The 23,757-nt window shown below is 41.9% G+C and overlaps 1 protein-coding gene across 5 annotated transcripts in view; it reads right to left on the reverse strand.

Annotated features, from left to right (window-relative positions):
• TANC2 (tetratricopeptide repeat, ankyrin repeat and coiled-coil containing 2) overlaps positions 1–23,757 on the reverse strand; it is a 532,732-nt gene that overhangs the window by 438,810 nt on the left and 70,165 nt on the right. For all 5 annotated transcript variants that reach the window (XM_056548533.1, XM_056548535.1, XM_056548534.1 and 2 more), the window contains exon 2: positions 3,054–3,127. The gene's annotated coding sequence lies outside the window, so the exon portion shown is untranslated. The remainder of the gene's footprint in view (positions 1–3,053; positions 3,128–23,757) is intronic.

Consider the following 23,757-nt stretch of genomic DNA (forward strand, 5'->3'; position numbering starts at 1 on the left):
GTGCATTTTTTGGTAAAAATGACACCTTATCTTTATTCTGTAGGTCCATACGATTAAAATGATACCCTACTTATATAGGTTTGATTTTGTCGGACTTCTGGAAAAAATCAACTACATGCAGGAAAATTTATACGTTTAAAATTGTCATCTTCTGACCCCTATAACTTTAAATTTTTCCGCGTACGTGGTGGTATGAAGGCTCATTCTTTGCGCCGTGATCTGAAGTTTTTAGCGGTACCATTTTTGTATTGATCTGACTTTTTGATCGCTTTTTATTCATTTTTTCCTGATATAAAAAGTGACCAAAAATACATTATTTTGGACTTTTGTTGTGGATTTTTTTGCATGTACGCCATTGACCGTGCAGTTTAATTAACGATATATTTTTATAATTCGGACATTTCCGCACGCGGCGATACCACATATGTTTATTTTTATTTACACTTTTTTTTTTTATGGGAAAAGGGGGGTGATTCAAACTTTTATTAGGGAAGGGGTTAAATGACCTTTATTAACTTTTTTTTCACTTTTTTTGTAATGTTAGGGTATGTTCACACTGAGGAATTGGAGAAGAATTTCCACGAGAAATTCTGCTCGCTTTTTCCTCTCCAATTCATTCAGCAGTGAAAATCCCCATAGAGTTGTGCAGAATTTCTGCCCCTCAGTTCACACTGAGGAATTTCCTCAAGCAGAATTCTGACGAGGAAGTCTGTTCCTCTTGAAGAAAAAACATGTTCTTTCTTTCAGGTGGAATCAGCATCTTACTCCCATAGAGATCAATGTTGTTGTTTTTTTTGAGTCAGAAGCATTTCAATGCGGAATTGGCGCGGAATTTCCTCATGAAAAAAAAAAATGTTATGAATAGAAATACTTTATACTCCTCCTCCGCATGAAACCTGTATTTCCGTGCCAATTCCACGCAAAATCTCTGTGAGTTCTTGTGGAAAAGTAACAATATTTTGAGGCAAAAAAATTCTGCTCGATTTCCGCCCCAATTCCTCAGTGTGAACATACCCTTATAGCTCCCATAGGGGGCTATGACACTGCACACACTGATCTTTTACATTTATCAATGGTTTCTCATAGGAAACCATTAATCAATGATTCTGCCGCTTGACTGCTCATGCCTGGATCTCAGGCACTAAGCAGTCATTCGGCGATTGGACAGCGAGGAGGAAGGTAGCTGTCCTACAGCTGTTCGGGATGCCACGATTTTGCCGTGGCGATCCCCAACAGCCCCCTGAGCTAACTGGCATTAGCGTACTTTCACTTTAGACGTGGGAGAAAAGGAGTGGGCGGAGGGCCTACAGGTATGCCCTCCGTTCCCAACAGGTATGCCCTCCGTCCCCAACAGGTTAAAAGGGAAAACCAGAGTGTTTATACACTGCTCAAAAAAAAAAAAAAAAAAAAGGGAACACTTAAACAACACAATGTAACTCCAAGTCAATCACACTTCTGTGAAATCACACTGTCCACTCAGGAAGAACACTGATTGACAATCAATTTCACATGCTGTTGTGCAAATGGAACAGACAACAGGTGGAAATTATAGGCAATTCGCAAGACACCCCCAATAAAGGAGTGGTTCTGCAGGTTGTGACCACAGATCACTTCTCAGTTCCTATATTTCCTGGCTGATGTTTTGGTCACTTTTGAATGCTGGCGGTGCTTTCACTCTAGTGGTAGCATGAGATGGAGTCTACAACCCACACAAGTGGCTCAGGTAGTGCAGCTCATCCAGGATGGCACATCAATGCGAGCTGTGGCAAGAAGGTTTGCTGTGTCTGTCAGCGTAGTGTCCAGAGCATGGAGACACTACCAGGAGACAGGCCAGTACATCAGGAGACGTGACGAAAGGCCGTAGGAGGGCAACAACCCAGCAGCAGGACCGCTACCTCCACCTTTTTGCATGATTTTTGCATAATTTTGATGTCAGAACATTAAACTATGTAAAGACAAAAGTATTTCATACGATTAGTTCATTAATTCAGATCTAGGATGTGTTATCTTAGTGTTCCCTTTATTTTTTGAGCAGTGTAGTTCCCCAGTAGAGTTTGATTTAAATGAGGAACTGGAAGACCAGTGGTGCTGGACCTGACAGCAACTTTAAGAGAAGGAGTCACCAATCTCTTCATAATCTCAAGAAAGTCTATCGGGAGTGCAATTTCTAACACCACTAGAGGTTGGATGCTTTCAGCTATGTTAAGTGTGGATATAGATACTACTACTTTTAAAGGGGTACTCAACCCCTAGACATCTTATCCCTATCCAAAGGATAGGGGGTAAGATGTCTGATCGCGGGGGTCCTGCCGCTGGGGACACCTGCAATCTTCCTGCTGCACCGGGTGTTCGTTTAGAGCTTCGGGTGCAGCGCAGGAGGCTCATGAAGTCACAACCACGCCCCCTCAATGCAAGTCTATTCCGTGCATCGCAATGTCTGGGATGCCACAGCCGAGATCGCGAGGGTACCCAGCGGCAGGACCCCCGTGATCAGACATCTTATCACCCTATGCTTTGAATAGGGGATAAGATATCTAGGGGTGGAGTACCCCTTTAAAGCACACTCCTTGAGAAGAGTTGTTACTTTGAAAGCAGTGGCAATAGGTATTTTCCTAGGTTGTATTCTTTAATAAGCCCGGTGAACTTCACATAAAACATTGTTAAACACTACTGGAGACCATCAGGATCTGAACGGGTTTAGTTCATGAGGGCCATTACCAGGAGAGTGTACTTCTCTACCGATCAGCTGTTGCTGGGTGGCTGCTTTCTGAAGAACAAAACACAGTTTGTAGGAATCTAAGACCTGCGAACTGCGTTTGTTCTAGGGAATAGGGCAGCCACCAAGGAACAGCGCCCACCCTCTCATACCCAAAAATGTAAATTCCAGGCAGTTCTGCTGAGAGATTGTATTGTCCTTTGTTCATACAGGATCATACAAAAATCAGAAGAAGACAACTCAACAAGCTTCCACCGAACGCAAGAAATAAGATGTCAAATAGAACAAGAGCTTGAGACCGATTTTATGGAAAAATCATTAGAAGATTTAGCCATACCTTGTGTTTCTATTGTTTATGATGACTGGCAGAGTGGCTGAGTGGTGATTTTCACTGCATGAGTAACAAGTGATCTATTAAAAAAAAAGAAAGAAAGAAGGTGAGCTACGCTTTAAATATTCAATATGACCAGTATATCATTAGCGAGTACACCTCACATTTTTGTAAATATCTTACATGTTTTATGTTTTCATGTGACAACACTGAAATGACACTGCTGCAATGTAATAAAATGAGTGTACAGCATGTATAACAGTGTTTAATGTTGTGTCCCCTCAGAATTATTCAAGGAACAGCCATTAACCCCTTCATGACCCAGCCCATTTTCACCTTCATGACCTGGGCATTTTTTGAAAATCTGACCACTGTCACTTTAAACATTAATAACTTTGGAATGCTTTTACTTATCATTGTGATTCCGAGATTGTTTTTTCGTGACATATTCTACTTTATGTTATCGGTAAAATTTCACTGATATTTGTATCCTTTCTTGGTAAAAAAATCAAAAAATGTCATGAAAATTTTTAAAATTTCGCATTTTTCTAACTTTGAAAGTCTCTGCTTGAAAGGAAAATGGATATTCCAAATAAATTACATATTGATTCACATATACAATATGTCTACTTTGTGTTTGCATTAAAAAATTGACAAGTTTTTACTTTTGGAGGGCATCAGAGGGCTTCAAAGTTCCACAGCAATTTTCCAATTTTTCTCAAGATTTTCAAAATCGTAATTTTTCAGGGCCCAGTTCAGGTTGGAAGTGGATTTTAAGGATCTTCATATTAGAAATACCCCATAAATTACCCCATTATAAAAACTGCACCCCCCAAAGTATTCAAAATGACATTCAGTAAATGTTTTAACCCTTTAGGTGTTTCACAGGAATAGCAGCAAAGTGAAGGAGAAAATTCTAAATCTTCATTTTTTACACTCGCATTTTCTTGTAGACCCAATTTTTGAATTTTTACAAGTGGTAAAAGGAGAGAACTCACCCTAAAATTGGTAACCCAATTTCTCTTGAGTAAGGAAATACCTCATATGCGTATGTCAAGTGTTCGGCGGGCGCAGTAGAGGGCTCAGAAGGGAAGGAGCGACAATGGGATTTTGGAGAGTGAGTTTTTCTGAAAGGGTTTTTGGGGGGCATGTCCCATATAGGAAGCCCCTATGGTGCCAGAACAGTGGACCCCCCCACATGTGACCCCATTTTGGAAACTATACCCCTCATGGAATTTAATAAGGGGTGCAGTGAGCATTTACACCCCACTGGCGTTTGACAGATATTTGAAACAGTGGACTGTGCAAATCAAAAATTTTATTTTTCATTTTCACAGACCACTGTTCCAAAAATCTGTCATACACCAGTGGGGTGTAAATGCTCACTGCACCCCTTATTACATTCCGTGAGGGGTGTAGTTTCCAAAATGGGGTCACATGTGGATATTTATTGTTTTGCGTTTGTCAGAACTGCTGTAACAATCAGCCACCCCTGTGCAAATCGCCTCAAATGTACATGGTGCACTCTCCCTTCTGGGCCTTGTTGTGCGCCCCCAGAGGACTTAACGCCCACATATGGGGTATCTCCGTACTCAGGAGAAATTGCGTTACAAATTTAGAGGGTCTTTTTTCCCTTTTACCTCTTGTGAAAATGAAAAGTATAGGGCAACACCAGCATGTCAGTGTAAAAAATTTATTTTTTTACACTAACATGCTGGTGTAGACCCCAACTTCACCTTTTCATAAGGGGTTAAAGAAGAAAAAGCCCCCCAAAATTTGTAAGGCAATTTCTCCCGAGTACGGCGATACTCCATATGTGTCCCAAAACTGTTGCCCTGAAATACGACAGGGCTCCAAAGTGAGAGAGCGCCATGCGCATTTGAGGCCTGAATTAGGGATTTGCATAGGGGTGGACATAGGGGTATTCTACGCCAGTGATTCCCAAACAGGGTGCCTCCAGCTGTTGCAAAACTCCCAGCATGCCTGGACAGTCAATTGCTGTCCGGCAATACTGGGAGTTATTATTTTGCAACAGCTGGAGGCTCCGTTTTGGAAACAGTAGCGTACCAGACGTTTTTCATTTTTTGGGGGGAGGGGGGCTGTGTAGGGGTATGTGTATATGTAGTGTTTTTTACTTTTTATTTTAGGTTAGTGTTAGTGTAGTGTAGTGTTTTTAGGGTACAGTCACATGGGCAGAGGTTCACAGCAAGCTTGCCGCTGGAAGTTTGAGCTGCAGCGCAAAATTTGCGCCATCTCAAACTTGCAGCACTCACTGTAAACCTCCGCCCATGTGAGTGTACCCTGTACATTCACATTGGGGGGAGGGGGCAAACATCCAGCTGTTGCAAACTCCGAGCATGCCCTTTGGCTGTCCGTGCATGCTGGGAGTTGTAGTTTTGCAACAGCTGGAGGAACACTGGTTTGGAAACACTAAGTTAAGTAATAAACTTTCAAGTGTTTTGCAAACAAACTTAGTGTTTCCAAACCAGTGTGCCTCCAGCTGTTGCAAAACTACAACTCCCAGCATGCATGGTCTGTCAGTGCATGCTGGGAGTTATAGTTTTGCAACAATTGCAACAGCTGGAGGCACTGAGGTAGGAAACGGACAATGTTTCCCAACTAGTGTGCCTCCAGTTGTTGCAAAACTACAACTCCCAGCATGCCCAGACTGCCAAGGCATGCTGGAAGTTGTAGTTCGGCAATATCTGAAGGATCAGATGTTGCCGAACTACAACTTCCAGCATGCTTGGGCAGTCTGGGCATGCTGGGAGTTGTAGTTTTGCAACATCTGGAGGTCCACAGTTTGGAGACCACTGTATAATGGTCTCCAATCTGTGCTCTTCCAGATGTTAGAGAACTACAACTCCCAGCATGCCTGGACAGACTGAACATGCTGAGATTTGTAGTTTTGCAACATCTGGAAGAGCACAGATTGGAGACCATTATACAGTGGTCTCCAAACTGTGGACCTCCAGATGTTGCAAAACTACAACTCCCAGCATGCCCAGAAAGCCAAAGGCTGTCTGGGCATGCTGGGAATTGCAGTTTTGAAACTCTCAGAGGCAGCAGTGAGATCGCTTTACGGCGATCTCACTGCTGCCAATGAAGATGCCGCACTGCTGCCGGAAACTCACCTCCGGGACGCAGCGCAGCCGGGACCGCATGGAGGACGCCGGGACCGCTCGGGACACCGCTCGGACGGGTAAGTGACGCCGGGGGACGGGTCAGGGACACTTAGCAGAGCGGTGTGTGTCCCTATCCCCGTGATCGGGACTCACACACCGCGCTGCTAATTATTCTGATAGCGAAACGCTTCTATCAGCTAGTCAGATTTGACCAGCTGATAGCAGCGATCGCTGGGGGGGGGGGGTGGGGGATGAAACCCCCCGTGGTCGCACGGTAAGATGGCTGGCTATCAGTGATAGCCACCATCTTTCCGGGCGCTGCGGGATGCCGCGAGTAGCGGCAGTAATGTCCATGACGTACCTGTATGTCATGGGTCGGGAACACCTTGCCGCCCATGACGTACAGGTATGTCATAGGTCGGGAAGGGGTTAAAGGGGTACTCCGGTGAAAACCTTTTTTCTTTTAAATCAACTGGTGGCAGAAAGTTAAACATATTTGTAAGTTACTTCCATAAAAAAATCTTAATCCTTCCTGTACTTATTAGCTGCTGAATATTACAGAGGAAATTCTTTTCTTTTTGGAATGCTCTCTGATGACATCACGAGCACAGTTCTCTCTGCTGACATTATTATAATAATAATAACACTTTGTTTATTGTTGTCCTTAGTGGGATTTGAACCCAAGTCCCCAGCACTGCAAGGCAGCAGTGCTAACCACTGAGCCACCATGCTGCCCTGAGCATACATCTGCTATGCATGGTTGCTAAAATGGACAGAGATGTTAGCAGAGAGCACTGTGCTCGTGATGTCATCAGTGTTCCAAAAAGAAAGGAATTTCCTCTGAAGCATTCAGCAGCTAATAAGTACTGGAAGGATTAAGATTTTTTAATAGAAGTAATTTACAAATATGTTTAACTTTCTGCCACCAGTTGATTTAAAAGAAAAAAAAGCTTTTCACCGGAGTACCCCTTTAACGACTAAACTTTGGCAACAAAAGTGAGTACACCTCTAAGTGGAAATGTCCAAATTGGGCCCAACTAGCCATTTTCACTCCCCGATTTCAAGTGACTTGTTAGTGTTACAAGGTCTTAGGTGTGAATAGGGAGAAGGTGTCTTACACTCTCTAATATTAGTCCATGGAAGCTCAACATGGCATCTAAGGGCAAAGAACTTTCTGAAAATAAGAATTGTTGCTCTACATAACAGCACGGTGGGCAAGACCATACAGTAGTTTCACAGGACATGTTCCACATGCTTCGCCATGGTTGACCAAAGAAGATGTTAAGCCCTCTTTATTTCTTTTGTAAGGACTTGCTGTATCTGTATTAGTTATCTACTTATTCTTTTTAATATACAAAGCAACAAAGAAAGTTTAGCTATCAGGCACTGCTGGAGCAATTATAAGACGATCTCTTGTACATGTCGGGATTGATATACTGACGGATTATCAAACATTGCTGTCATAGGGAGACAGTGGTGGTACGGCTTCAGAAAAGGCACGTGTGCAGCATATCAACTTCAAAGGCAAGAAGTAGGAAAAGAATCGCACTCACCACACGGCATGTCCCAGGGTAATCAGATGTTTATTCCATAAGAAATAATAGCAGCAAAAGACATAAATATTTCCATGGAGCAGGGAGTGAGAGCAGCCGCTCCGCGGCTGCTCTCACTCCCCGCTCCATGGAAATATTTCTGTCTTTTGCTGCTATTATTTCTTATGGAATATACATCTGATTACAAACCTACAATTCCGGCCATACACCGACTTCAATCCATAAGTGCTAGAATAAACTAACTATAAACCTACAACCAGCACTCAATGAGAATCCAAAAGTATAAATTCAAAAAATGACAAAAAACTTTATTTAGAAACAATATCAAAAACACAGTATGGGACCCACCCAATTAAAACAACAAATCCTTAAAAATGAACCCCACAAAAGGACAGGGGATAGCTCATCTCTAGACCCTAGCATACATGAAAAAAATCACAAGAATAACAAAATCATGGAAAATAATGTGTTCATTTCATATGTTATTACCTAAGGTAGTAATGCTGGGTCCTAGAAGATCACTATACCCCCGCCGCCGCCTCTTTGAGGCGGCGGCGGGGGTATAGTGATCTTGTAGGACCCAGCATGACTACCTTAGGTAATAACATATGAAATGAACACATTATTTTCCATGATTTTGTTATTCTTGTGATTTTTTCATGTATGCTAGGGTCTAGAGATGAGCTATCCCCTGTCCTTTTGTGGGGTTCATTTTTAAGGATTTGTTGTTTTAATTGGGTGGGTCCCATACTGTGTTTTTGATATTGTTTCTAAATAAAGTTTTGACATTTTTTGAATTTATACTTTTGGATTCTCATTGAGTGCTAGTTGTAGGTATATATATATATATATACATATATATATATATATATATATATATATATATACATACATACACGCACACATCTGATTACCCTGGGACATGCCGTGTGGTGAGTGTGATTCTTTTCCTACTTCTTGCCTTTGAGACTATTCTTTTTAATCCTCACTTTTTCTTATTTCTGGAAGACATTTTGGGCCTTCAGAACCAATTACCAGGTTTCCATAGAGTTATGGTCTAAACATACAATAGTCTCGACATACAATGGTTGTCCTGGAACAAGTCCTAAGGAACAGGTCTGAGGTAAGCCTACGTTATAATGTTGCTTACCCATGTGACCACTACAGCTGCAGAGTTTTGGAGGGGCCGCTGGCACCCATCAGCTGTTGCTAGGTGGCTACCCTATTCCCTAGAACTAATAGAAGTTTGTAGGTAATAGATTTCTGCAAACTTATCAATTACCTGAAAATGCTATTGCACATGGTACACTGCAGTTTCCCCCAACCAGTGTGCCTTCAGCTGTTGCAAAACTACAACTCTCAAAGACTGTCCGGCCATGCTGGTAGTTGCAGTTTTGCACTGGGACCATCAACAATCTTGAGAATATGGGGGGTGTCTGAGAGCATTCAGGCTTCCAGCAATTCTACATTTATCCCCTATTCTGTGCATACTAGATATAATATGCCATACATCTTGTACTCCACCTGTGGAAAGAAATTTATGAGACTAAGCAAGGCACTAAAAAATAAATGGTGGGTGCTCACTGTATGAACCCAACTCCTACGGTCTGACCTCAACCAATTATAGATGCATAGAGACGACGCTCTGTATAAAGTCTGTGGAATGTGAAGAATGTACTCACTCATATGCAAAACATTTTATATGCAACAATTCCATTTGAAGTTCAAGTTGAAACGTTGCTTTTGCATATGGGGCATAAATACTTCACGTTCCACAGACTTTATATTGAGCGCAGTCTCTATGGATCTATGATGTATTTATAACATTGCCTGTGGATATGTCCTAAATGCCCCAGTTAGGAAAACCTCTTTTGGGTATGTTCCCATGGAAAGGCTGCAAAAATGTTTGTGGATTTTAACTTCCCTAATTAATTTATTGTGAAAAACCTCAACAGAGCTGCAGCATATCCTCCATATGTGAACATGGCCTTTAGTTGTTCCTGTACTGAAATGCCACAGATTATCTGCACTTAATTTTTTAAGGAAGAGACTTTGCAGCTCCAGATTTACCCGCTAACATGTAATGTACACTAAACCCCAGTGATCACAGATCCTACGAGTCAAAATATTGGTTCTAAAAAGGAGAACAACAGCAGATTAATCCAAGTGAATAAAGGATGCTGGCCTATACATAACATGTTATAGTGAAGCAGAAGAATAAAAAGTGTAATTAAAAGGGTTCTGCACCCACAGACATCTTTTCCGCTATCCTTTGGATAGGGGGATCAGACATCATATCCTTTGGACAGGGGATAAGAACTCTGTGGGCGGAGTACTCCTTTAACCATAGTGAAGCCGAAAAGCCCAAGAGGAGTCATGGAGGATAAGGGCTCATAAACCATGAAATGGCACGTGTGCCAGGCCCGAGCCGAGAGGCACGCAGTAGAAGTACCAGTCCATTATGCTTTTTACAGCTATTACCCCACAGTTGACTAACCTGTGTACCCCTCAATTACGGTCATGTCAGTCATTACTACAGCGATTACTTTTTGCATAGTTAAACATTTAAAAAGGAAACTCTAATGATGAAAATGTTTGACTATACATTGTACAAACCAACTACTAAAGAGGAAATGGTTTTCTTTTTGGAACACAGAGCTCTCTGCTGACATCAAGACCACAGTACCCCTTTAAGACCCACCGCCATTATTGTAGTCCATCTTTGGACCAGTTCTGTTTTATTATTTCTATTAGCTTTCACCAGTATTCAGACACTGTCCCACAGTGGCCTAAAAGGGAACAATAGCCCAAATCTTGACTACTTAAAGGGGTACTCCACTGGCCAACGTTCGGAAGTAAATGTTCCGAATGCTGTTTTTGCACTGCGGGGGTCGGCCACACCCCTCGTGACATTACGGCCACGCCCCCTCAATGCAAGTCTATGGGTGGGGCATGATGGCCATCACGCCCCCTCCCATAGACTTGAATTGAGGTGCGTGGCCGTAATGTCACGAGCAGCATGGACGACTCCTGCAGCGCAAAAACAGCATTCGGAACATTTACTTCCGAACGCTGGCAAGTGGAGTACCCCTTTAATACTTCACCGCAGCACTTCTCAGACTGTAAGCTCTTGTGAGCAGGGCCCTCACTCCTCTTGTTTGAATAATTAGTGTGTACTATTGCAATGTCTTATATTTGTTGTAATAAATATTTTTGTAATGTATAATAATTCTCCATAATTTGTTTGCACTATAATTACAGTGGTCCCTCAAGTTACAATATTAATTGGTTCCAGGATGACCATTGTATGTTGAAACCATTGTATGGTGAGACCAGAACTCTATGGAAACCTGGTAATTGGTTCTAAAGGCACCAAAATGTCATCCAAAAATAGGAAAAAGTTAGGATTAAAGAAAAATAAGTAGATAACTAATACAGATAAAGCAAATCCTTACATATAAAAGTAATAAAGATCTGCTGGGAGCTGTAAATCACTGTCTGTGTCAGTGTTTACCAACCAGGGTGCCTCAAGCTGTTGCAAAACTACAATTCGCAGCATGCCCGGACAGCCAAAGGCTGTCCGGGCATGCTGGGAGTTGTAGTTTTGCAACAGCTGGCGGCACCCTACTTGGGAAACACTGGTCTATGTAGAGGACAGGAGCTTCTTCAGGGTCCTGTACAGTACACAGTGTCCTAAAAAGTAATGGAGTCGCCCTCACCTGGTGTCCAAAGGAGCAGCTAACCCTGGTACAGGTAAAGAGTACAGAACATGTAATACCTCCCTGTACTGTAGGGGGCGCTACCAGACACCAGTCAGTGCATACGCTTCAGTAATACAGGGGTTTTACCAGTGAATGCCCATTCTGATTGGTCAGTTCTTCCGGCCATTGACACGTTTCACAGATCTGGACTGTCTGTACATTCTATGTTGAGTCTGGTTTCAACTTACAATGGTCCAGAAAAGATCATTGTATGTTGAAACTATTGTATGTTGAGGCCATTGTAAGTGGAGGGATCACTTATTATTCACTGCAGCCACCTACAACCACCACTGAACAAAAGGAGGCAAGTAGCCAAACTAGGTGCTCCTCCTAACCTACAGATAAATTAAAGAGGTCTTTACTTTTTGTAGAGAATAGTAGCCAGATGTGCGCCGTACTAACGTCATTTGTCGGCAACAGAGAAAAATGTGTACCTTTGCTTGCATTACTCTATCTTGGTTTAAGGTTACAATTTTCTACCGGTGAGGTCTGAACAGCTAAATTACATCCAATGTAACCTTACCAATCAGTTACAAACACAACCACTGCATACGATAGCAATTTGATAGACATGTCTCATTACCCTCCAATTCTAACTGCATAAGGTAGAAAAAAAAGTCAACAGTGCTCCACGGGATGCCGTCTGGATTGTGACAGCTGGTTCCTGATACACTGGCAATGTCACCCCGCCTTCTGCATATATTAAGAGATAACCAGAGATGAAAAACACAGTCATGAGTTACATCAAAAGGAAGAGGAACACAAATATTCCAGTGCACACAAGATCCTGTTATCTTTGCCATTTTCATTCTCTTTCCATCCGGCAAAACAAGCGTTCCTGGCTGTCATAGAGCTGAACTGCGCAGGAAGGTTCCGTGCTGAATTATCCATGAAGGTAATCTAGAAGCAGAATGACAGCGATGTTGCAGATCTTTGTGAACAAGATAAAGCGGAAGATAAAATTCGCACCTGCACGCAAATGATAAAGAATCCTTTTCCATGCCCATTAAAGGGGTACTCCCGTGGAAAACTTTTTTTTTTTTTTAATCAACTGGTGCCAAAAAGTTAGACAGATTTGTAAATCCCTTCTATTAAAAAATCTTAATCCTTCCAGTACTTTTTAGGGGCTGTGTACTACAGAGGAAATGCTTCACTTTTTAGATTTCTCTGATGTCATGACCACAGTGCTCTCTTCTGACCTCTGCTGTCCATTTTAGGAACTGTCCAGAGCAGCATATGTTTGCTATGGGGATTTTCCCCTGCTCTGGACAGTTCCTAAAATGGACAGCAGAGGTCAGCAGAGAGCACTGTGGTCATGACATCAGAGAAATCTAAAAAGTAAAGCATTTCCTCTATAGTATATAGCCCCTAAAAAGTACTGGAAGGATTAAGATTTTTTTAATAGAAGTCATTTACAAATCTGTTTAACTTTCTGGCACCAGTTGATTTAAAAAATAAAATAAAATTTCCACGGGAGTACCCCTTTAATGTCTATAGGCACAATGTCAACATGTTTGGCTGGTACACTTTATGACATTTTGCTGACATACAATCTGACTAAAGCCCAGAAACATGATGTGAATGGGGCCGGACATATACTCCAGAATATTTTTCAGAACGTACAGTGCGCTGAGGACACAGTGTGAAATCAGACACAGACTTAAGTTCATACAACGTTCAAAGAAAATACAGAGGCATATTCACACCTGGCAGGATACTTGCAGAAATGTTTGCAACTAAAAAACCAAATAATAGTCACAGAATTTTTTTCTACAATTGTGCTGTGTGTGAACATCCCTTAAATGGGCACTGTCAGATATAAAAACTTTTATATGTTGTAGATCTTGGCAAAACAATCATTTTTCGAATATACTTCTTTAAAAAAAAAAAAAGGGGGGGTATTCCAGGAAAAAAAAAAAAAAAGTATAAATCAACTGGCTGCAAAAAGTTAAACAGATTTCTAAAATACTTCTATTAAAAAATCTTAATCCTTCCAATAATTATCAGCTGCTGAAGTTGAGTTTTTGTTTTCTGTCTGGCAACAGTGCTCTCTACTGACATCTCTGCTTGTCTCGGGAACTGCACAGAGTAGAATAGGTTTGCTGTGGGGATTTGCTTCTACTCTGGACAGTTCCCGAGACAGGTGTCATCAGAGAGCACTTAGACAGAAAAGAACAACTCAACTTCAGTAGCTCATAAGTACTGAAAGGATTAAGATTTTTTAATAGAAGTAATTTACAAAATCTGTTTAACTTTCTGGAGCCAGTTGATATATTTATATATATATATATATATATATATATATATATATATATATATATATATATGTTTTTTTCCTGGATAACCCCTTTAAAGAAAACTGCCTCAGAAAATTCCACCACTAGGGGTCCCCATACCTCCTGGAGTACTGATGAGTCCCACAGTAGCATGAGATGGACACGAGATGGCTGATTGACAAGGCCGCAGGAGGAACACAGCCTGCAGCAACACTGCTGTAACACAGAGTTTTACCAATGACGGGCCTCCAGCTGTTGCAAAACATACAACTCCAAGCATGCCTGTACAGTCAAAGGATGGAGAGGGGGAGGGGGAGGAGTCATCACAGTGCAGGCAAGAGATGGACACTCCCCCTCCCTTTGACAAGATGGAAAAGACATTAGTGAAATATGGGCAATAGAGACATAAAAATTACATATACATGATCAGGATGAGGTATTGAGTAAAAACAGTTTTTTTTCTTTTTTGTGGGATCTGACAGGTACGCTTTAACAACTACATGGATTCTAAATTCCTCAGCAGGACTCGTTTGCACTGCAGACATTCTGCCGGCGGGATTCCGCTTGCAGCAGAGTCCCATTGTTTTCAATAGGATTCTGCTGCTCTGTTCAGACTTTGGAATCTCTGCAGTGGAATTCCATCAGCACGAAGTACATCTGCTCAGAGAAGTGTTTCCCAACCAGGGTGCCTCCAGCTGTTGCAAAACTACAACTCCCAGCATGCCCGGACAGCCGTTGGCTGTCCGGGCATGCTGGGAGTTGTAGTTTTGCAACAGCTGGAGGCACCCTGGTTGGGAAACACTGGCTCAAAGAATGAACATGTTCATTCTTTGGGCCGAAATCTGCCAGGACGGTCCTACCACCGAAGAACATGGCGACCGCCTCTGCAAGCCGGCATTTAGCTAGCAGAATTCTGCTGGATGAAAGTCCGTAGTGTGGACAAGCCCTAAATATAAATCCACTAAAGATGTAATGAGGAAATTCTGGCAGAAACGTCAGAAGTTAAGAATTTTGCTAAATAGGCAAAATGTAGGAAAACCAGAATTTTTAGCGTGCAAAGCCATTTGCACGGTAAACACTTTGCTTTAACTTCTGTAACAAGTGTAAAAATTGGATTTGCACTGTTCTGCATCATGAGGACTGAATGTGGTTAAAATTGTTCTTTGCAGTAAAGACCACTTCTTCTTTCATAAGTTTCTCTTAAAGGGGTACTCCGGTGGAAATCTTTTGCTAGAACTGGTGCTACAAAGTTAAACAGATTTGTAAATTACTTCTATTAAAAAAATCTTAATCCTTCCAGTACTTATTAGCTGCTGAATACTACAGAGGAAATTATTTTCTTTTTGGAACACAGTGCTCTCTGCTGACATCTCTGTCCATTTTAGGAACTGTCCAGAGCTGCATATGTTTGCTATGGGGATTTTCTCCTACTCTGAACAGTTCCTAAAATGGACAGAGATGTCAGCAGAGAGATCTGTGTTCCAAAAAGAAAATAATTTCTTCTGTAGTATTCAGCAGCTAATAAGTACTGGAAGGATTAAGATTTTTATTAATAGAAGTAATTTACAAATCTGTTTAAACTTTCTGGCACCAGTTGATAGAAAAAAAAAAAAGTTTTCCACCGAAGTACTCCTTTAACCCTTGCAATCGACTGATTTTTTGAATGCATTTCCACCAAAAAATCTCCCAGTATATGCCCCTCATTATGTACATTCAAGCTTCTAAACTGGAATTTTGGAGCTTGTGGAGACAGTGGCCAAGACCACAGTGAAGCTCCACTGTATCTGCAACATTGCAGCCAGTGGCATCTTCATCCTGTAAGTAAATTTGGAGGAGACAGAGGTCTGCTGCACAAGTGGCTGAAGGGAAGCTTAGAAGGAAAAGGTTGTACACGGCACATGAGGATCTAAGAGCACTTTGCTTTTTCACTTTAGAATGCATACACGCTTTAACATTTGCACTCATTTTAGACTGAGAAGAGGCCAAACGTGCCTAAAAAAATTTGACATTTTGTGCAATGGACATAAAAAAAAAAAAATGTAATCCAACCCTATCTCTCTAAAAGACGGCCATGGCTATGCATAAATATCATTTTAGGCTTATTTTGAATTCCTAAATTTCCTTTAAAAAAAAGTAAAAAAAAAAAAAAAAAAAAAAAAAAAACATCACAAACTTTTTCAGCCTTCTTTAAAGGAGAACTCCGGAAAAGGAAAATTATCATCCATACTGCCGGCAGTAAAAAAAAAAAAAAAACGGATACATACCTTCCTTCTCTCCCCCAGTAACCGACTCCGGCCTCCACCGTGATCCTCTTCCTGGTTGCTTGTGGTCAGCGAGTCATACTGCACTCAGCCAATCACTGGCCGCAGCGAAGTCCCAACTCGGCTGGCGATAGGCTGAGCGGCAGTGTGAGAACCCTTCAAGACACAATTCTTCACTACACCGGCACCTGCTGCCGGGGCCAAAACCGTCACACTGCCGCTCAGCCTATCGCTGGCCGAGTCGGGACTTCACTGCGGCTGGTGATTGGCTTAGTGCAGTATGACTCGCTGACCACCAGCAACCAGGAAGAGGATCGCGGCAGAGGCCGGAGCCGGTTACCGGAGGCACCAGGGGAGAGAAGGAAGGTATGTACCTGTTTATTTTTTTTTACTGCCGGCAGTATGGACGATCATTTTCCTATTCCGGAGTTCTCCTTTAAGGATTTGGGCCATTTTTCTAGCTTTCTTTAAACTTTTTCGGCCATGACTTCAAACTTTTCTTGGGCTCTAGAGAACTCGGAGCGTGTTCCTGTTGCTAGTTTAAATGGGGGTGGGCTCTCCGCAGCAAATTTTGGGCAGCAGAATTTCATTAGCAGAAAAATCAATGGGGTCTGCGGCATATTTTCTCCAGTGGAAATTCCGCTAACGAAAATCTGATACATACAGTACACAGAGATCCCTCCTCCATTTAAACTTGAATCCGGAAACATGGGAGGGGATAGGCCGCATATATACAATATGAACTGCAGGCTCTATCACTGAAAAAATGCTGCATGCGGTTTTTAATTTTTTTTCGACGAAATATACAACAGAGCCTCTGCAGATACGAACAGATCCTAAGACGTCATTCCATTTAGTTAGATAGAAACTATACAAACACTGATAGTATTATACTGAGGAGAATGTTCTGTTTCAAACATTGTAATTACAAGAATTAATACAAAAACTATTTGCTCACAACATGTGGCCTTAAAAGAAAAAGAAAATACAATCATGTATCGCTGTAAGAATAAAATCATAAAGCACCTGATTTATTCCACTGTCACAAAGACGTATTTTACTGGATAAGAAGAATATTAATGACAGAAGAGAGTCCATTATAAATTCCCAATCATATAACGACAAGCGTCATTTCTATCCTTGAAACGTTCCGTTTTTATGCCCCATTAAGTTGAAATCCAGCAATTGTCTTGCAGCCAAAGAATATTAAACTTTTAAACTAAAATACTGCCTGTCAGGCACAAGAAAAACATTCGGCACATGATAGATGGGGCACGCTCATGACGTTATATCTAAGACTGAGTCAGGGCCTGTGCCACAAGCGTTCTTCCGAGACTAAGAGTGCGTATTTCAAACAAAGATAAAAGCTTGTGGGGAAAAAACTGCATAAGAAACTTTATTTTCTGTAAATGACTGAGACAGACACGCGCTGAGTGCAGAACCGTGGTACAAGATTCAGCAAACACTGTGGATTACACAACTTAAATTCCAGATTGGTTTACAATGTTACTCGGCTCTAGCATTCTTTCTTAAAAAGGTATGTAAACCATCACAACAAATATTTTATTTGTAAATAGACATAAAATCATCTCTTCATCATGTGTATACAGAGCTGAAGTGTGTCTCCATGGTAACAGACTACAAACAAGCCCTATGTAGTCTGATCATGAAGATATTTTTTCACTATTTTCCTACTTTAATGTAACATACTGTAAATTTAATACCTTGCCAAAGATAACTTGCGGCACAGTTATGTGTTTAAAACGTACCTGGTGAGCTGAGGCATGGCCCACATGCACCAAAAATTCTGGTGTAACTATTAGTTGGTCTAAACTTATCCTAGACAGTCTACAGATTTATCAAACAGGCACCAGATTTATCACACAGCCTAAATCCAGGCTGCAATTAAGAATTAAGACAATTTTAGTAAATTCCCCAAGATAGTATGAGCTTGTAAGACTAAGTTAACACCTTAAGGACGCAGCTCATTTTCACCTTAAAGGGGTACTCCGGTGAAAACCTTTTTTCTTTTAAATCAACTGGTGGCAGAAAGTTAAACAGATTTGTAAATTACTTCTATTAAAAAATCTTAATCCTTCCTGTACTTATTAGCTGCTGAATACTACAGAGGAAATTCTTTTCTTTTTGGAATACTCTCTGATGACATCACGATCACAGTTCTCTCTGCTGAGGTTATTATAATAATAATAACGCTTTATTTATTGTTGTCCTTAGTGGGATTTGAACCCAAGTCCCCAGCACTGCAAGGCAGCAGTGCTAACCACTGAGCCACCATGCTGCCCTTAGCATACATCTGCTATGCATGGTTGCTAAAATGGACAGATGTCAGCAGAGAGCACTGTGCTCGTGATGTCATCAGTGTTCCAAAAAGAAAGGAATTTCCTCTGTAGCATTCGGCAGCTAATAAGTACTGGAAGGATTAAGATTTTTTAATAGAAGTAATTTACAAATATGTTTAACTTTCTGCCACCAGTTGATTTAAAAGAAAAAAGGTTTTCACCGGAGTACCCCTTTAAGGACTGAGCCTTTTTTGCTATTCTGACCACCTTCACTTTAAGCATTAATAACTCTAAGATGCTTTTACTGATTATTCTGATTCTGAGATTGTTTTTTCATGACATATTCTACTTTATGTTAGTGGTAAATTTTCATTGTTACTTGCATCCTTTCTTGGTGAAAAATCCCCAAATTTCATGAAAATTTCGAAAATTTAGCATTTTTTTTAACTTTGAAACTCTCTGCTTGTAAGGAAAATGGATATTCCAAATAAATTTTATATTGATTCACAAATACAATATGTCCACTTTATGTTGGCATCATAAAAAGGACATATTTTTACTTTTTGAAAACATTAGAGGGCTTCAAAGTATAGCAGCAATTTTCAAAATTTTCATGAAAATTGCAAAATCTGAAGTGACATGTTACAGAACTACAACTCCCAGCATGCCTGGACAGTCTAGGCATGCTGAGAGTGGGAGTTTTGCAACATCTGGAGGGCTACCGTTTGGGCACAACTGTTATAGTGGTCTCCAAACTGTGACCCTCCAGATGTTGCAAAACTACAACTCCCAGCATGCCCAGACAGCCTTTGGCTGTCTGGGCATGCTGGGAGTTGCAGTTTGGCAACCACTAGAAAGGCAGCAGTAAAGATCGCTTTATTGCCACCTCCCTTGATGCGCCACGCCGTCGCCTCCCTACCTGCGCCACTGATCTCCGCTGATGCCACCGATGAACAGCAGTCCCCACCGCATCTTCTTTACAGGTACCGGCCGCCATCTTCTCCCCCCCTTTCTGCCCGACATCCAGGGGTGGGCAGAGCGGGGGGTTTCCATGGCAACCCCCCGTCTTCAACTGCCATTTTAACCAATGTATATTACAAATATACATATAATGGTATTATCTACATCATATAAAAAGGTAGACTTTGAATAAATATGTATGATAAAAATTGCCTTCACATAAAAAGTTTCTGCATTTTTCACAAGTTTTTGTCTTAATGGATCATACTACATGTAATGTATTGTACTTTGTGTCTTATTTATCCACACAAACATACACATACCAGAGATTCACAGACAAATTGTGAAGAATATTAAAATTGGCGCAAAAAGTGTAGTAGTTGCCTATGACAACCAGATTCGCTCTTTTTATCCAGAGTATTTGGAAAATAAAAACGAAGTGACTGGTTGCCATGAAAAACTTCTCCTATTTATCTGTTTTAATCCATCAACCCAAAATGACTGTTTTCCATGGACTACTCCCTTCAGCGGGTAAGAAACAAATGAGATGGCGGTTCTCCTTCAAATAAATGCATGCAGTATCAGGGCATCTGAATTATGTTGAAATGAAAACTGTGTGTGACTGGTTTCTCTATTTTCTACTAGATCCAGACCATTGGAAAATCAATTTGAATGGCGAAGGCTCATATGATGGTTTATAAAGGCATTTTCACTTGTGGTTACTGCAAAGTAATCCTTTCTTTTCTGTTGTCCCAAATGAGTTTCTCGTGGCTCGGTGCAAGGCGATAGGAGCCAGATGATTACAGGAACGGGTGGAATAAATAGCAGCGAATTGCAGAAAATGTAATGATTTTTTTTTGTTTATGAAAAGTGCATATGCCAAGACAGACTGGAGACATTCCTCAATATGCACTTGCATGCAAGGCACTTATAGGCATGAAAATGAAAAGGACGACTCCCGAGAAACATATTTCACATAGAAAACAACCTTGTTCAAAAGCTGTCAGACTTGGCAAACAGATAGGAAGAAGTATTGCCTGCAAAACCCACTCTGGAGCCACACATTTACAATTACACTGTGGTTTCAGAAACCCTGGTAACCAACTTAAATGATCACAGGAGGTTTCAAAGGTGTAAAGTACTATGTCTGGAACACCTTTTCATTACACCATTATATTACCTGTATGGAGAGGTTGTCGCAAACGATATCATGGCAATGGCTAGACAGGTTCACTTCATTATGTGACTTTCTTGTTTCTGTCAGAAGATTTTACACTATATACCTGTCGGTAACATGTTAAACAGAGTAAAGGCAGTTTTATTTTATTTTTTTTTCACCATGTCCCAGATTGTGTCCTCCATAATGCAAAAATCACTGTAAGGGTACGTTCAGACGAGCGGATGCACAGCGTATTTTACGCTGCAGATCCGCCGCAGAAGGACCCCTACAGAGTGCCTTTGGATGTGCCTGCTCAGACGGGCAATACGCCGCTACGAGCAGACACACTGCTGCAATGTACAAGTTGCCGCGCATGCGCTGTGTACACACATCGCGGCCGCTCCCCCTGCTCCCTGAGCTAGGCCGAGAGCAGCCACCATATGCAAGTATACTGCGCATGTGCACGGTGTCTTGCACATCGTAGTGTGTCTGCTCATAGCGACTGATTGCACTCCGAGCAGGCACCTGTAAAGGCAGCATACAGCAGTCCTTCTGCGGCAAAACCGCAGCATAATATGCACTGGGGATCCACTCATGTGAACGTACCGTTAAAAATGTTTTGCGCTCTATAGTAATGATCCCTCCAAGTAGTCCCCTGGGCGTGGTGCATCTTTATGTAGTCACTGATGCTCTGGGCTGTATGCACACCTACTCGAGTACAATTGAAAGCACAGTCCACTGCAATGTGACCACTCTGCTTCCTCTGCACATTCAACTCTTGCGCTGGCCAGAAGTCGGAGATAGCACAGCTTCTGTGTCTGCACAGGATTTCAATGTGTAGGGGGAGCAGAGCAATGACGACAGAGTGGCCGGTCCATTATGTTCGAGTATGTGTAAATACAGCCAAAGCAGTGATGACTACCTGAAGATGCCCCATGCCCAGGGGACTAATTGGTGGTAACATACGGCACATTTTTCAAAGTGATTTTTACCATTATGGAGGATGTAATCCTGCACATAGGGACATTTATAAAAGCACTAGCTGAGTACCAGGCGTTGCCCGGTTTTTCCTTCCTAATCCTTGTTGGGGAGGAAAATAATCAAAGGAGGAAGCTTTTGACTTCATATCCAGTCCTCATATATTGTTGTCATATCCCAACCCCACATCCCGACTAGGGATCGACCGATATCGTTTTTTTAGGGCCGATACCGATAATCGGTGGAGGTTAGGGCTGATAGCCGATAACTTATACCGATATTCCGGTATAAGTTATCGGCTATTTAACCCCCTGCGACACCGCTGCAGATCATTGATTTAAAGCGGGCGCTTTAAATCAATGATCTGCAGTGGCTTTTGCGGGGCCATAGGCCGCCGCTGCCGCCGCCACCCGCTTCTCTCTCCCTACCTGTCAGGGTGGTCCGGGCCATCCATCCTTCCTTCCTGTAGTGTCCGGGGGCGTTCCGGGTGAAGAGTGAACCGGTCCGGGCTGTCCTTCTTCTCCGGCGGTCATCTTCTCCACTCCGGGCAGGCTCCGGCCTAGTACGCTGCATAGACGCCGCTGCGCAGTGACGCCCGTGCGCAGCGGCGTCTATGCAGTGTACTAGGCCGGACCCCCATTACGGGTAAGTTTAATTTTTTTATTGACTCGGAGGGTGGGGGATGGGCCCGACCGGTATAGCGGTATGGGCAAAAATCCATACCGGTATACCACCCAGCATCACGGTGGGGGGTGCGACGCGGTGCGGTGGGTTGGGGGTGCGGTGCGGCGGGTCGGGGGTGTGGCGGTCGCGGTGCGGTGGGGGCGGTGCGGGGAGTGGCGCATTATCGGCTTATCGGCAAGGTAATTGCCGATACCGATAATGCCCAAAATCGTGATTATCGGCCGATAATATCGGCCATACTGATAATCGGTCGATCCGTAATCCCGTCCTCCCATCCCGACCTGTAATATGTGTACCAGGTATTGAAATCGCTCCAGCCATACAGAAGTTATGTGGGAACATACATTTCCCATAGATTTGCATGGGACTTTAAACAAAAAACCCTACCCTCACAAATGGGGGTAGTTAAGGGTTAAATTTACTATCCTATATTTTAAGTGGACATATAAGTAACATGTGACAAAGTATTATCGAAATATCTCCAGCCGTTTGGAAGTTATGCAGTAACATATATTTCCCATTGACTTGTATGGGACTTTAAACATAAGCCCCGCCCCAGGCAAATGGGGGTGAGTAAGGGTTAAATTACCTATCCTATGTTTGTTGTTGACATAAGTAACATGTGTGCCAAGTTTCATGTTAATATCTTTAGCCGTCTGAAAGTTTTTGTGGAACATACACACATACTTACATACATACACACAGACACACACGTTGAGTTTTATATAGATTTCGTAGATTTCTATTGCTTATATTTGTCTCTCAAATGTCTCTAGTGCGACTAGGCACTTTTTTTTGTACGACTTTTAACCGGCCGAGAGAGAAGAGCAAGAAAATTCTGTTTGGCTTATGTAAGCAAATTTTCAAGAATGACTTGTAGTGGTCAGAGATTTACAATGTGTGACTGTCGCAAAAAAAGTCACACGCCATCAAAAAATGCCATACATTTACTCCAGCTCAACCCTGGCTTACAGATTGTGCTTACACGAGCAAAAGTCTATTAAAAGACACATTTTTTGCACTAATACTACGATTGTGTGTGTCTGCCTAACTGCGTTTTTTAAGTCGGGACATTCAGCCGTAATGAAGATGCAAAGAGGTGCCTGTAGGGGGCACTTCTGACACTGGCTTAAGGGGTGAGACTTCTTTACAAACATGGGGCAAATTCTGCAAAGAAATCTGTAACACAATACACATGCTTTGAATTTGAAAATATGCAACATGCTCAATTTTATATATGAAAAAAATCCCATTTGTAAAATCCCATCAGCTTGCCAGGTACTATAGTGAGAATTTAATCTGTATATCCATGCTATGTGAGGTCACACTAAGGCTGTCTTCATACACAAGGTCTTGATTACCATTTATTTTAAATTTTTTTTGTGTTTTTGAAATTTTCTGGTCATCTTAACCCAAGTTTAAGGGGCTTACTGCTCAAGGCCATATTACTGATCCATCACAGAGAATCCTTATTGACATTGTACTGACTCAAAAAGTTATCCCCTGTCTGTAGCTCCCATAGAGAGTGAACGGAGCAGCAATGCGCGACCTGATGTCAAGATCGCGGACCCCCACAATTAGATGGCTATCCCCCTAGCTTGTGAATAGTGGATAATTGTCTGTTCGAACAACCCCTTAAAAATTCAATGGGAG

The sequence above is a fragment of the Hyla sarda genome, chromosome 12, assembly GCF_029499605.1.
Source record: "Hyla sarda isolate aHylSar1 chromosome 12, aHylSar1.hap1, whole genome shotgun sequence".
Classification (NCBI taxonomy): Eukaryota; Metazoa; Chordata; class Amphibia; order Anura; family Hylidae; genus Hyla; species Hyla sarda.